This window comes from Myotis myotis, unplaced genomic scaffold (genome assembly GCF_014108235.1).
Source record: "Myotis myotis isolate mMyoMyo1 unplaced genomic scaffold, mMyoMyo1.p scaffold_m19_p_8, whole genome shotgun sequence".
In the NCBI taxonomy this organism is placed as follows: Eukaryota; Metazoa; Chordata; class Mammalia; order Chiroptera; family Vespertilionidae; genus Myotis; species Myotis myotis.
The window spans coordinates 35297559-35312432 of NW_023416390.1; positions in this window are offsets into that span (position 1 = coordinate 35297559).

A 14874-nucleotide genomic window follows, 5' to 3' on the forward strand; every position below is an offset into this window, starting at 1 on the left:
GCCTGTGGAGCTGGAGTCTGGGCTGACCTTGGCGTTCCAGCCCTGAACCAATTCCAGCCCTCAGGGTCAAAGACCAGGAGGAGGTCAGCAAATGTCCCTGACAGATTGCTCGCAGTGGTGGGGAGGGTGAGCATGGCCAGCAGTGGACGAGCTGGACCCGAACCCTTCTCCCTTTGATATCAAATATTTGCCAGAGAGACCCAGACTTGCAATTTATGAAAAGAAAATGGACTTACTTTACAGATGAGGGGCATAAATTAACAGTCTATGTTTTTAGGGAAGTGTGTGTGTGTGTGTGTGTGTGTGTGTGTGTGTGTGACTGTACAAAGAACAACTAAAAAGAATGTCAAAACTTGTAAGAGACAGCGGGAAGGCTGGGGAGGTTTGGAGGGGGCGGGGGAAAGAGATCAACTGAAGGACTTGTATGCATGCACATAAGCATAACCAATGGACACAAGACACTGGGGGGTAGGGGAGGCAGGGGGAAGGTAAAGGGGGGTGAAAAAGGAGACATATGTAATACTCTTTGTAATGCTTTGAGCAATAAAACAAAATTTAAAAAAAACTTGTAAGAGATTTTTCTCTGGGTTGTGGAATATGGGTGACATTAATAGTCTTTATATGTTCTACAGTATTTATTATGTTACATATTTTGTATTTATAAATTATAAATTCTATATAATCTGAACTTATATATTACAATAAACATATTATAAGTATAAAAACATAGTTTTAAATGTTATAATCTAATAAACATAAAATAAAAAGTTAATTTTGAATATGATGTTTGGTATCAGTTTAAAATCACTTGCTTTGTGACCTGGGTTACATGAGCAGGGGTGAGGAATCAGGACCAGAGCAGCAAAAATCAAAAGCACTGAATTCTTCATATTCTTCAAAAATTCTTCTGTATTTTTATTTGATTCCTATTCATGCTCCAGTGTTTGTCTTAATGATTAGATAAATAGGAGTTTCACACCATTGGAGATTTACTGGGCTTATATTTGTGGTCCAAACCTTTACAGAAATTTTAAACAAATAGTTCACAGAACAAAAATCAGATAAAAAAAAAAACTACGAAAAAGGATGCGACAGACATGGCCAGATGTGGCCATGAGGGCAGCACACAGTGGCTGGAGTAGGAGCTGAGACATCAGGTGGGCGAGCACAATGGGTATTGGGGGTAAGGGTCATGCCAGAACACAAACGCCCCAGGAAGGCCAAACATAACGATGAGGGTGGATATACCTGTGAAGTCAAAGAGGCAGACCTGGCCACGGGGTGAAGGCAAGCAGAGTCTGCACCTTGGGGCTGTATCTTCTGCGCACAGCCACACAGCACATCTGTGCCGGTGGACGACCCCGGGAGGGGTCACAGAGGGACACACTCCCGTCAGCAGATGGAGTGACTGTTTTCCTCACTCGTCCTCCCCACTCTGCGTGGACTTATCTCTCTCTCTTTCTCTCTTCCTCTCTGAAATCAATACAAATATATATTTTTAAAATGAAAACCTTCTAAGGAGGTTTGCTTGCAGGCCATCAGCTCTCCCGAGTGGGTTTCAGACATCGGACGCAGAGAACTAGGGGGAGGCCCTTCTTCACCAGCCAGAGCAGAGTAGGTGGGTGTGCCCAGTGAGCCCTGGGCTGGCGGGTGGGCTCATCCCTGCTTCTACTCCGCCTCCTGCTCACAGCTCAGGACCCTCACCGCCCAGCCCAGCCCAGCGAGGCTTCAGCAAGCCTCTGGATCACTTTGCAGCCCCTTCCTCCTCTGACACCTGTGGCCACTGGGTTTGGACATGGGGCTGCCCTGCTCACACTCTTCATCACCTGTGTTATCAGGGTGAGGACTTGGAGCCCAGAAATAACACGTCAGTCACACTGGGTGGGGCTGATTAGTGAGTGTCCTGGCAATCACCTGATTTGAAAAGTCTCCACCTGCCCCCAGCTCTGCGTTTCTGCCTGAGCTTGAGACAGGGCACTGTGTCCCCATGCCCCCCACTCTAGTCCCCAGCTCCCATTCTTGCCCACCTCCTGTTCTCACCTCAGGACTCCAGAATTCTTCCCAGTCTCAGAACACAGCATCCAACTGCCCCTTGTAGTCATCTTTGGGTGGCATCCAAGCCTGGGACAATGAAGGGAGGCATTTAAACTATAATTTTTTTTTTTACAGAGAGAATAGAGATTTAGAAACATCGATCAGCTGCCTCTTGCACACCCCCTATTGGGGATGTGCCCGCAACCAAGGTACATGCCCTTGACCGGAATCGAACCTGGGACCCTTCAGTTCACAGGCCGACGCTCTATCCACTGAGCCAAACTGGTTAGGGTGAGGGAGGCATTTTTATTCTTAGGGGCTATGTTCTTGTCACCTTGGGCTCTCCAAATCATTTTGGAACTTACTCAAAATAAGAATTATTTCCTCCCTTTTTTCAAGGATGAGCTTCACCTCATTCTATTGAAGGATATTTGTGTTTTTCCCCCATCTTTTAAAAAATCTATTTTTTTTTTTATTGATTTCAGAGAGGAAGGGAGAGAAAGATAGAAACATCAAGTGATGAGAGAAAATCATTGATCGGCTGCATCCTGCACGTCCCAAACTGGGGATCGAGCTCGCAACGCAGGCATATGCCTTGACTGGGAATCTAGCCGTGACCTCCTGGTTCATAGGTCTACTCTCAACCACTGAGCCACACCGGCAAGGTTTCCCCTCATATTTTATCTCCACTTCTCCTTCATCCCCCTCAATATTCAGGTCACCAAGATTTCAGGCCGCATTTCTGTAACTGCAGAGATGAGCTACCCTCTGTGACACTCTTCGCCAGCCAAGAAAGGAACTTGCTGTAGGCTGCAGGCAGAGCTTCTAAAACTCGGAATCATCCCTCCAAAGACCTGGTCAAGATCAGGAAGAGTCATGTCTGTCCCTGGTGCTCTGGGCCTCCAGCTGCACGGCCGTGTGTGTGTGTGTGTGTGTGTGTGTGTGTGTGTGTGTGTGTAGTGTGGTGTGCCTATCACCGGGGACCCATATTTTCCACTGGTATCAAAAGACTGACCCATTTTCAGTAACCACCTTCTTGCAGTGGGTGAGGCCTTTGTTGGGTTTGTATGGAGGCCTGAAATATGTCTGCAGTTGAGCCCAGCTGTGCCTGAGAGCAGTGGTGGGTGCTTAGCAGGTGGGAAGGAAGCACAACCATGACTCTCATCTCTTTTCTTTCAGGAGAATTTCCAGGACTCTGGTTACTCAGTCATAATTTAAACCTCTGTTTAGACACAAAGTCCAGAGTGGACAATGGGAATATCTTAGGAGCATAACCTGGCTGGTAACTGGTAACTGGGACTCAGAGCCGGCAGTGAAAACCTGCGTCCAGGTGGTGGGGGGCCATGGGGGCACCAGGGTGAGCTCCTGCACATGGCTGAGCCCCTCCCTCTCAGGAGAGCTTCAAGCCAAGCCAGGTGCACTCAGCATGTGTCGAGAGTCTTCTAAGTCCCAGCAAGTTGAACTGTGTTTGGTTTGTGTGTAAAATCTCATTGCACTTACAATAAAAATGATTGCTTAAGCTCTGAACATTCTCTGGTCCTCCTGCACATGGGCCCCAGAGTCCCGGGGCTGGGCCTGGCCTCCTTCAGGGGCTGCATTCACCGGTGCAGCGGGCTTTCTTCTAGATGCTGGCATCAAGCCTGCTATTACCTGCCTTAAATTTATAACAATTGTTAGCATAATATGAAATCCATCTATTTCTATTGAACAAAGAGAATGGACAAGACTAATGTCTAAATTGTTAGCCAGATATTGCCTTTCTTTAGAAACACCTCAGGCCTGGCTTCTGTCTCAGTAAGTGTCTGAAAATGAATGTGTTCTCCCTCTTTCGGGGCAGTCTAAGGGAAGTGTTCCCGTCAGTCGAGGGCAGGATGTATGGTGTGGCTGCTGAGAGCAAGCCTGGGGAGCGACCCCAATCCCAGCTCTGCCATCGCCTAGCCTCAGGACCTGGAACAGGGCTTGAGCCTCGGTGTTCTCCTCTGTAACATCAGGTTATCAGAGGCACCGCCCCGGGGGGGGGGGGGTTATTATTATTTTTTTTTAAATAAAAAAAGTTTAAATTGTGATAAAACACGTAACATAAAATTTACCATCTTAACCTTTTTCAAGTGTACAGTTCAGTAGTGTTAAGTACATTCACACTGTTGTGCATCAACTTCTAGAACTCTTTTCATCTGGTGAAAGCGAAAACTTGTGCCCATTGAATGATCCTTCTCTCCCCGCCCCCCCCCCCCACCCCGCCTCTGTCTCTATGAATTTGACTATGTTAGGAACCTTATATAAGTAGAATCATACAGCGTTTGTCCTGTTGTGTTTGGCTTAGTTCACTTAGCACAGTGTCCTCTAGGTTCATCTATGTTGTAGTCAATGTGAGAATTCCCTCCTTTTCAAGGCTGAATAATATTCCATTGCATGGATGAACTACATATTGTTTATCCATTCATCAGCCCATGGATTGCTTGTACCTTTAGGCTGTTGTAAATAATGCTGCTGTGAACATAGGCATACAAACATCTCTTTGATACCCTGCTTTCAATTCTTTTGGGTATATGCCCAAAGTGGAATTGCTTGATCATATAGTAACTCTATTTTCAATTTTTGAGGAACTACCATACTGTTTGCCACAGAGCTGCACTCGGTGTCTGGGGCCCCAATGGAACAGCTGACGTCCCCGAACCAAAACAAATGGGAATTTAGCAAATGTGACTAAAATTTTAAAATAGCCTTTTAAATAAACTGTGAAGTTGGCTACTTGAATTATGAAATCCAAGCCACTGTTCTACACCGTGTATACACAACATACATTTTTTTATAAGATAAAAAATAAAAACAAATCAAAGGATAACCAAGGGTTGGCATCTGCGAAGAGACCTTCAACTCCCACGTCTGGCCTGCACTGCCCCTTGCCAGCTACCCCCACTCCTTTCCCTTTCCCTGTCAGGTTGATCCCCGCCCCCCTCCCCTCCTGAAAAAACAACAACCCTGTTTACTGCCTTCTGAACAAGATGTGGTATTGCCTTCCCTCTGATGCACACACTTTCAAATCAAATCAACATTGTACAAATGAAAATAACACGAGCCAAACAGGAAAATAACATTTATGCCGACTCTCAGTGTTCATCTAAGGCAGTGGTTCTCAACCTTCTGGCCCTTTAAATACAGTTCCTCATGTTGTGACCCAACCATAAAATTATTTTCGTTGCTACTTCATAACTGTGATGTTGCTACTGTTATGAATCGTCATGTAAATATCTGATACGCAGGATGGTCTTAGGCGACCCCTGTGAAAGGGTCGTTCGACCGCCAAAGGGGTCGCGACCCACATGTTGAGAACCGCTGATCGAAGGCAAAGAAAAGGCTGCTGCTGAAAAAGAAACAGCAAACATTGCTGGGCACTGCTTGACCAGCTGCCCAGTGGGTGTGCTCTGTCCCCACCTTCGGGGTACAGAGAGGGGAGGTGGCCGTGCTAGCCTGATCCGTGCGGGTCCTTCCACTCGCCCATCCCCCAGTGACATTGTCTGCCTCCTGCTGCCTGCCTGTATTTTTCTTGCGCTTTCTTATGCTTACTGTTGATGGGTTGGTTTTTGTTTTTGTACTATGTTGTCACAAAATCCTAGAGCATATCACTTCAAGTTGCTTTCTCATTTGCACTATTTTGCCCGGTGGTCTCTGGGGGTGGCCTCAGGTCAGGCTCCCTGGGCACGTACTGGGAAGTGGAGGTTGTGTGTGGGTGGAGCGGAGTCCTCTGGAAGCAGGCAGGATGGGGCGCCAGGTACAGCTGAGGACTCCAAGGAGCCCTCAGCCCTGGGGCTCTGGGCTGGGCATGGCCCTGCAGGGACCCCCTGAGTCCTGTTGAGGGGCTGGGCCCTTACTTCCATGGAGCAGTCATTGGAGGCCCACAGACCTGTGGTGGGACTGGCGGGAGCGCCCCCTGCAGGACTCCCCTCCAACCTCACTGCTGGGGAAGTTTTCATGGTTGTATCATCACAGTACCTGGGGTTCAGTTCTCCCTTTTACACCAATCTTGGGGACTCGGGTCAGCTGGCTAGTGGGTGATTCAGCTCCCCAAATCTCAGGTTAGGTGCTGCTTCCTCACACCACTTCTGAGAGCAACTCTCTCAGGTGGGGGTCCCTGGGAAACTAGGTTTGTACCCCCAACTCAATCAGTCCTCCCATGTGGGCTGCTCCAAGAGCAGGGCAGGTAGGCGCCTTCGGATGAGTCTCCCCAGAGAGGAGCTTAGCAGTGACTGACAAGGACCAATACTTGTGAAGTGGGCCTTGGTTTTGAGGGGCATCTGGGTGGTCGGCCACAGCGTCCACTGCAGTGATTAAGACTTCCTCCTTCGGGCCCATTCAGCTGGGGTTCATCGAGTGCCCTGGGGAGACAGCCATGCGACCTGGCCTTCCTGGAGCTCGAGTTCCAGTGGGAAGAGAGACATTACACAACCAGTTCCATGACTGCCATTTAAGTGTGCCCGGAGGAAGCCTGATGGGGAGCAGGGGGCATCTGATAGAGGTGTGGGGGCGGCAGGTGGGGATAGTTTAGGCGGGAAAACTCAGATTTAAAATTTAAAAAAATTCTCATAGTTGACATACAACATTATATTAGTTTCACAAGAGCAACACAGTGGTTAGACATTTGTATATCTTATGAAGTGACCACCTGATAAGCCTAGTACCCATCTGGCACCATACATAGCTATTAAATCTTACTAGTACTTTACATCCATGTGGCTACTTTGTAACTACCAATTTGTACCTCTTAATCCCTTCACCTTTTTTTAAAAAAAATATGTATTATTTATTTCAGAGAGGAAGGGAGAGGGAGAGAGAGATAGAAATATCAATGATGAAAGAGAATCATTGATCGGCTACCTCCTGCATACCCCCCACTGGGGATCTAGCTCCCAACCTGGGCATGTGCCCTGCCCGGGAATCGAACCGTGACCTCCTGGTTCCTAGGTTGATGCTCAACCAGTGAGCCATACTGGCCAGGCAATCCCTTCACCTGTTTTCCTCATACCTCTAATCCTCCTCCCCTTCTGGCAGAACTCGGTTTTTATATAATTGGAAAGGAAGCTGTGCCTTCAGCTCCTCTCTGAGGAGGATTGGTGTGCTGCAAGCTGGTAAACGGTGCACACAGAGGGGCTGGGCACAGGGAGCAAGGCGCACTGCTCCCTGCTGAGCTGAAATTCACAGGACTTGGCACCTGCCAAGGTGGGCATCTGTCCACTCTCACCTGCCCGTCAGCCCGCCTGCCAACACCTACTCTGGCAGAAAGTCCAAGCCCACAGGTGTGTCCTGTCCGCATTTACTTCTGGAAAGGGCAAACCGCGCCTGCCCGTGGACACCGGGGAGGCAGGCTGGAAGGCTTGCTTGGGACGCCAACAGCAGCTGACTGGCTTCCTGTATTCGAGAAGCAGCCGCTGTGTCAGTAGAATGAAAGCAGGAAGCGCCCTCACCCAATTATTCTGTGGCATTTCAGGATGCAGAGCCCTCCATCACATCTGGGTGACCCTGGTTTAAGGATGCGCTGGCAGAATTGGGCTTTGCCCCAGGTCTTCTGCGGGGAGTTGCTCTGAGCATTTGCCATTCAGAATGGTTCTCAGAAGAGAAGTCCGAGCTATTTAGTGCAAATGCTTCACTTTCCCTGTGAAACGGTTGAGTGTTGAAAAGGCCAGAATTGACCGATGTCACATGCTGGTCACAGGTACCAGTAAAGGCAACACTCAGTGCCAGCTGCCCGCTGCTAACGCGGGGAGCTGGCCGCAGCACCAGTGAACTTGGTCTTGTCAATGGTCCTGAAGAGGCAGTCATACACAAGTGCTGTGAATGGGTGCCCGGACATGGTCCCCAACGGGGCATTACTACCCTGGTTTTTGCAAAGTGGGGGTCTTGTCTGACAACTTAACTTTTAACTTTTGTTTTTGATTTTAAAGTTTTTATTGAGAAATAAATCTAAGAGACAATGAGGTATAAAAAAGCGGAAGAAATGTCCCATATCCTAACTCCCAGATACTCTCTGAAACCTTGACACTGTTGGATTTGTTCACACACACAGACACTAACACTCACACACACACACATGCAGACTCACACTCCTACCCTCATGTGCACTCACATTCATTCGTCCAGACACACACACATTCACATACACACACACACTCACACACACACACATTCACATACACAGACTCACACTCCCCCCCACATTTATTCATTCAAACTTACACTCCTGCGTGTGCGCGCGCGCGAACACACTCACTCACATACATTCATACATATGCAGATATTTAACATCACGGAGATCATTTTGTCTATATCAGTGGCTCTCAACCTTCTGGTCCTTTAAATATAGTTCCTCATGTTGTGACCCAACCATAATATTATTTTCGTTGCTACGTCATAACTGTAATGTTGCTACTGTTATGAATCGTAATGTAAATATCTGATATGCAGGATGGTCTTAGGGGACTCCTGTGAAAGGGTTGTTCGACCGCCAAAGGGGTCACTACCCACAGGTTGAGAACCACTGGTCTATATAATGTTACAGTTTGATTTTTAAAAATTTAAAATTGTGACATAGCAAATCATATGAAGTGCCCTTTGGAAAGAGCAGGGTTGTTTTTTTAAAAATATATACTACTATCTTTATTGATTTCAGAGAGGAAGGGAAAGGGAGAGATAGAAACATCAATGATGAGAGAAAATCATTGATTGGCTGCCTCCTGCATGCCCTCTACTGGGGATTGAGCCCACAACCTGGGCATGTGCCCTTGACTGGAGTCAAACCTGGGACCTTTCAGTCCACAGGGTGACACTTTATTCACTGAGCCAAACCAGCTAAGATTAGAAAGAGCACTTTTTACATGAGCATAATCTATTCAACATTCGGCCAGTAGCTATCATGTGCCTATAAGTGTGTGATAGCATGGAAGGTAGAGGGGGTTCAGGGGTGAGCAAACCAACCAGGCCTCTGCACTCAGGGGGTGGGGGAGGAGACAGAAAATAAAAGGCAGATGTGAATAAAAATTACCTGAGAGAGGACTTTGGAGGAAATAAAGATATTGGGCTGGAGAGTTCAGATGCGATGTGTCTGATATCCTGAGGATATCACATGTGAGCTGAGACCTAACTAATGTCAAGAACCCAGCAGATGAAGATCTGGGGGATGGGTGTTCTTATTCAGCTAAAGGGACCAGCAAGTGCAAAGGTCCTGAGTCAGAATTGATCTTAGCACGTGTAGGGACAGATAGAAGACGTTGACTGCTTTTTCTCTAGGCTCACGTGAGAGGAGGGGACAAGACCCCCAGGTTTCACAGAAGGGTGTCAGTCACCTCCCCGCTTAGATGATGCCACACACAGGAAGGCACTTGACGGGCCCCACCAACTGATATTTGCCCTTCTGTCAGGGAGTTCAGCCTTGGATACAGGGTTGGTAAGGCTGTCTCCAGACTCGGCCCCCTTTCCTTACTGGCACCTGCTAACCCAGCCCTTCCCACAGGCTGACCCACATCCTGGGCTCTTCACAGAAGTGGAGCTCTGAGTTGGGTCTCCCCAGGCCTTTGTCTCCAGGAGTGTTTGCCTCCCCGGCGAGGGCAGGTAAGGCCTGGAGGTCTCCTGACTTTGTGGAGCTCTCTCTCCTGGGATGAGTCATGGTCATAGTCCGTAGGTCATCTTCATTTATTCAGAAACTGCTTATTTCAAAAGCACTTCCTGCCAGCCTTTTATGTTTCAAACAAGTTTCTTTGCTGTAATTTTCTACAGTTATTTAACCAATTATCTTTTTTTATGGATGACTCTTTTTTATGGTTTTTCCCCCCTTTTCCTTTAATCTTTTCATGACTCTGAGGAGCTCAGGAGTAATTCAGGCTACAGTGGCCACCCTCCTCCCCACTAGCTCCCAGAACTAGAGGCTCTGGACTGGCCCCTGGGCGCCTCACCTTCCTGTGGCCCTGCTTCCAGGTCTCTTTGTTGGAGTGGAAAGTCCTTACCTGCATTTCATCAGCCCTGCTTTCTACGGCACCAGAATACGCCCCCCCCCCCCCACCCGCCCCCACAGTGGAGAGTGTGGATTGGCCTAGGGCCGTGGTCGACAAACTGCGGCTCGCGAGCCACATGCGGCTCTTTGACCCCTTGAGGGTGGCTCTTCCTAAGCCTTAGGAGTACCCTAATTAAGTTAATAACAATGTACCTACCTATATAGTTTAAGTTTAAAACATGTGGCTCTCAAAAGAAATTTCAGTCGTCGTACTGTTGATATTTGGCTGTGTTGACTCATGAGTTTGCCGACCACTAGGGGCAGTGTTAAGGTTGTGACCTCCAGGGATGAGTGTCCACTCCACAGCCGCCTCCCCCCAGACAGGCCCTCAGTGGAGCCAGGCAGCTCTGCTCCCTTGTCACAGACCCTCTCAGATCCTCCTTCATGGCCTCGAGGTCCCACAGAGAGCAGCAAGACCTGGGCCTCGGGCCTCTGCAGGCCTAGAGGGCCCCCTCTCTCTACAGGTTTTGGGAGAACTGGGATCAGGCTTCCCCCTGTGGGGCCCTGGCTGGGGTCCTTAGTGGAGCCTCAGGGCCAGAGAGCTCTTAATGGCCACAGAGACCTCCCCACTGCTCACAGACAAGCTGGTTGCTGGCCTCAGCTGCTCCTGCAGCCCTGGGCTGTGAACTGTCTGAGAAGAGCCTGGGATGGCCGTTGAGAAGGCAGGGCACTTGGGGTCGGAGGCCAGGGTCAGGGACCTCCCCGAGTGCGCCCTTCACCCCCTAATCAGGCCACCCCCCAGCCAGTGTTCAGAGCTCAGAGGTGGGTGCTCCTCACAGCAGCCTCTGGGCCACAGTGAGCAGATCAGAGAAGATGTCTGGGCCAACACTCCAGCCCTCAGACACATGGCATTCTCTGAGGGGCTCCACACACCCATCCTGGGAGAATGACACCCACTCCCTCTCCCCCTAACACCTCGTCCTTGTCTCAGAGCTTAAGCACTTCCGAGCTTTGGGCCAGCCTTCCTGAACTAGGGCCCCAACCGTGAAGTTGACCGTCCCACTGTGGCCTCACTTTTAAAAGTGAGGTGGGGTTGGGTGATGGGCAGGCCAGGGGAAGGACAGGCACGTATACCCTTCTCCCTGTGAATGGGAAGGGTTTGTTTCAGGGTGGGTGATAATGTGCAGAAATGACTAGGCAGTTGGGAAACTATTTTATTTTTCTTTATGATGAACTGTCTGAGAATTAATGTTTGTTCTTGGGAAATGGGACACATGTGATAAAGATAAATGTGTGGACAACCAGGGAATAACAGGGATCTAGGAGACTTGGAAGGAGCCTCATTCACCATGCCAATCATCACCCCGGACTGTTCCAAGGGATGAATGCCAAATGTCACAGCTGACTGTCCTGCGGAGGCCTTGTGGTGTGAGTCTGGAGAATTCAGACTGGGAACTGTCTGGCAGGGCTCAGAGAATGGAGGTGCTCTGGCCAGCGGTTGGGGAGCAGGGTTACTAACTGAGAGCCACGAATGATGGAATCTCCCTGAGGGTCAGTTCACGAGGTCTATTTCCCATAGTGAGTGTTGTCAGATTCTTCTCATGGAGTGTCATTCTCTTAGGCTTCTCCCAACCTCTCAGTAAAGTCTCATACAGTCAACCCACCTGCATGGTGACATGTGGAAAGAATGAAGCTGTCACTGCTGAGGGGAGACATGGCCTGCCTGTTCACCTGGCCTGTCTAGGTGACCAAAGTTCACAAAGTCCTGGATGCAGTTTGCAGCAGGGAGAGTGATGCTCCTAGGAGCAGTGGACAGCAGTGGACAGTGAGAAGTTGCCTACTAGAGGGTATGTAGTTCTCTATGAAACCCCCAGCACCTAGGCAGTGATTCAGTAAATGCCTGCATGACACTGTATGGGCTATCTTCACCAAATATCCTATCTAATAAAAGAGAAACATGGTAATTGGCGTACGACCGCTACCCTTCCCATTGGCTAATCAGGGCAATATGCAAATTAACTGCCAGCCACAATGGCGGCCGGCAGCCAGGCAGCTTGAAACTAACATGAGGTTTGCTTGCTTCAGTGACGGAGGGCTCCAACGTTCCCCGCCTGCCGCTGCAGGCCTCTGAGCAGCAACTCTAAGCAACTATGTAACAAATATAGAACCTAAACAAAACCCCAGAAACCTGCTTAGTCCAGCCAGGCTTCAGCCAGCAGGATCGCAACATTGTAAGCAAAGGCCAGAAACCTACTTTCAGCAGCGGAGGCCTAAGAGCTGGAGACAAGCCTCAAAGCTAAAGCTGGCCCAGAATAAAAAGAAAAAAAAGAAAAAAAGGAGTGGTTGGAAGCTTCAGTCACCCCCAGCCTGACAACAGCCCTCAGCCCCTCACCCAGACTGGCCAGGCACCCCAGTGGGGACCCCCACCCTAAAGGGTGTGTGACCAGGTGCAAACAGCCATCATCCCCTCACCCAGGCTGGCCAGGCACCCCAGTAGGGACCCCCACCCTGATCCAGGACACCCTTCAGGGCAAACCAGCCAACACCCACCCGTGCACCAGGCCTCTACCCTATATAGTAAAAGGGTAATATGCCTCCCGGCACCGGGATCAGCATGACGGGGCAGCGCCCAAACCCCCTGATCACCCTGCGGCTCTGTGTGTGACAGGGGGCAGGGCCACAACCTCCCTATCCACCCTGCTCTGTTCGTGACAGGGGAAGGCACCCCAATCCCCTGATCAGCCCTGCTCTGTGCCTGATAGGGGGGAGCTCCCCAACCCTCTGATCGCCCTGCAGCTCTGTGTGTGACAGGGTGCGGCACCCCCCCCCCCCAGGCCCTGCTCTGTGTGTGACAGGGTAGAGCCATAACCTCCCCATCAGCCCTGCCCTGAGTGTGAGAGTGGCAGCGCCCCAACCCCCTGATCGGCCCTGCTCTGTGGGTGATAGAGGGCGGCGCCCCAACCCCCTGGTGGGCCCTGCTCTGTATGTGACAGGGGGCAGTGCCCCAACCCCCTGATTGGCCCTGCTCTGTGCGTGACACGGGGCGGCGCCCCAACTCCCCAATCGGCCCTGCTCTGAGCCCGACCAGGGGCTGCACCTAGGGATTGGGCCTGCCCTCTGCCACCCGGGAGCAGGCCTAAGCCAGCAGGTTGTTATCTCCCGAGGGGTTCCAGACTGCGAGAGGGCACAGGCCGGGCTGAGGGACCCCCCCTCCCCCCCAAAAGCACAAATTTTTGTGCACTGGGCCTCTAGTCTACACTAATAAAAGAGAAACATGCAAATTGGTGTCACTCTGCTACGCCTACCAGCCAATCAGAGTGACTATGCAAATTAACCCAACAAAGATGCCAGTTAATTTGCATACGCAGGCACAGAGTGAAGACTGAAGACTGAAGACTGAAGAGGCTTGGCTTCTCCGCTGTGGCCAGACCAAAGTCCTGGGTCCCAGATGCCAGAGGAGAATCGATGCTGGCAGCCAGGGGAAGGAAGGCCTATTGCGCGAATCTTCGTGCAATGGGCTTCTAGTATATATATATAAATGTCCAATAAATACATGAAAGATGCTCACAATTGTTAACCCTAGAGACATGCAAATTAAAACCAGAATAAAATACCATTACACACTCACTAGAATGACTAAAGTTAAAAGACTGATATAGCAGGTGTCCGGGGACATGGAGCCACCGGAGATCCCAGATATTGCCTGAGGGGATGAAAAATGGTGCAGCCAGTAAGAAAACAGTATGGTAGTAATTTGTAAAACTAAACATATCCTTAGCATACAATCCAGCAATCCCACTCCTAGATATTTAGTCAAGAGAAATGAACACTTATGTTCACACACAGACTTGTATGTAAATGGTCTTAGTAGTGTTATTCATAAATAACAAAAAAACAACAACCTGAAAGTAACTCAAATGTCCATTAACTAGTGAATGAATAAACAAATTGTACAACAGAATACTACTCAGCCATAAAAAGGAATGACATATTAATATATGTAGCAACGTTGGTGAATCTCAAAAACATTATAAAAGAAATAATTAAACACAAAAAGTTATGTACTGTATGATTCCACTAATATGAAACTCTAGATGAATCAAAATTATGATGAAAACAGATCAGTGGTTGCCTGGGGCTGGATTGGGGGAGGAGATGGAGATGAGCAGGTGAGATGTATAAGTGCAGGAATGTTCTACATCTTGATTGTGGTGGTGGTAACAAATGTATAGAAGCCTGAACAGTTAAAATGGGTGAATTTTATTGTATGTCAATAAAAATCAAATTTAAATTTTAAGTATAAAAAAACACTCCATAAACCTATGGGCAAACTTAAAAAAAAGAATGTCTTGAAGGTAGACAGACACACAATAGAACAAAGGTAGGAATGATAGAAGACTTCTCTACTCTGTAATCTAGAAATCAGTAGAGTAAAATCTTTAAAGTACTGAAAGAAAAAAAAAAAAAACATGACCCAGAATTCTAAGGTCAGTGGAACTACCTTTCAAACGTGAAGGTGCAATAAAGACTTTCAGACAAACATAAGGTGAGAGAATTCATTGCCAGGTGACCTGTGGAAATAATAAAGGAAGGTTTTCAGACAGGAGGAGCATGACACCAGATGGAAATATTGGTCTTTACAAGGAACAAAGATGATTAAAAACGGTAAAAAAAGGAATGTAAACAAAGGTATCCATTAGAAGAACTACAACCAGACCGCCAAGCTTCCAGGTAGCTAAAAGGGTCTCTGCACCGAGCTTGTGCATGGTGGATGGAGACAGGTGGCAGAACCACCGACACTTGGCACAACCCCCGGCGTGACTTTGCACTGGTTACTGGACGCCAACGCACAGTTCAAT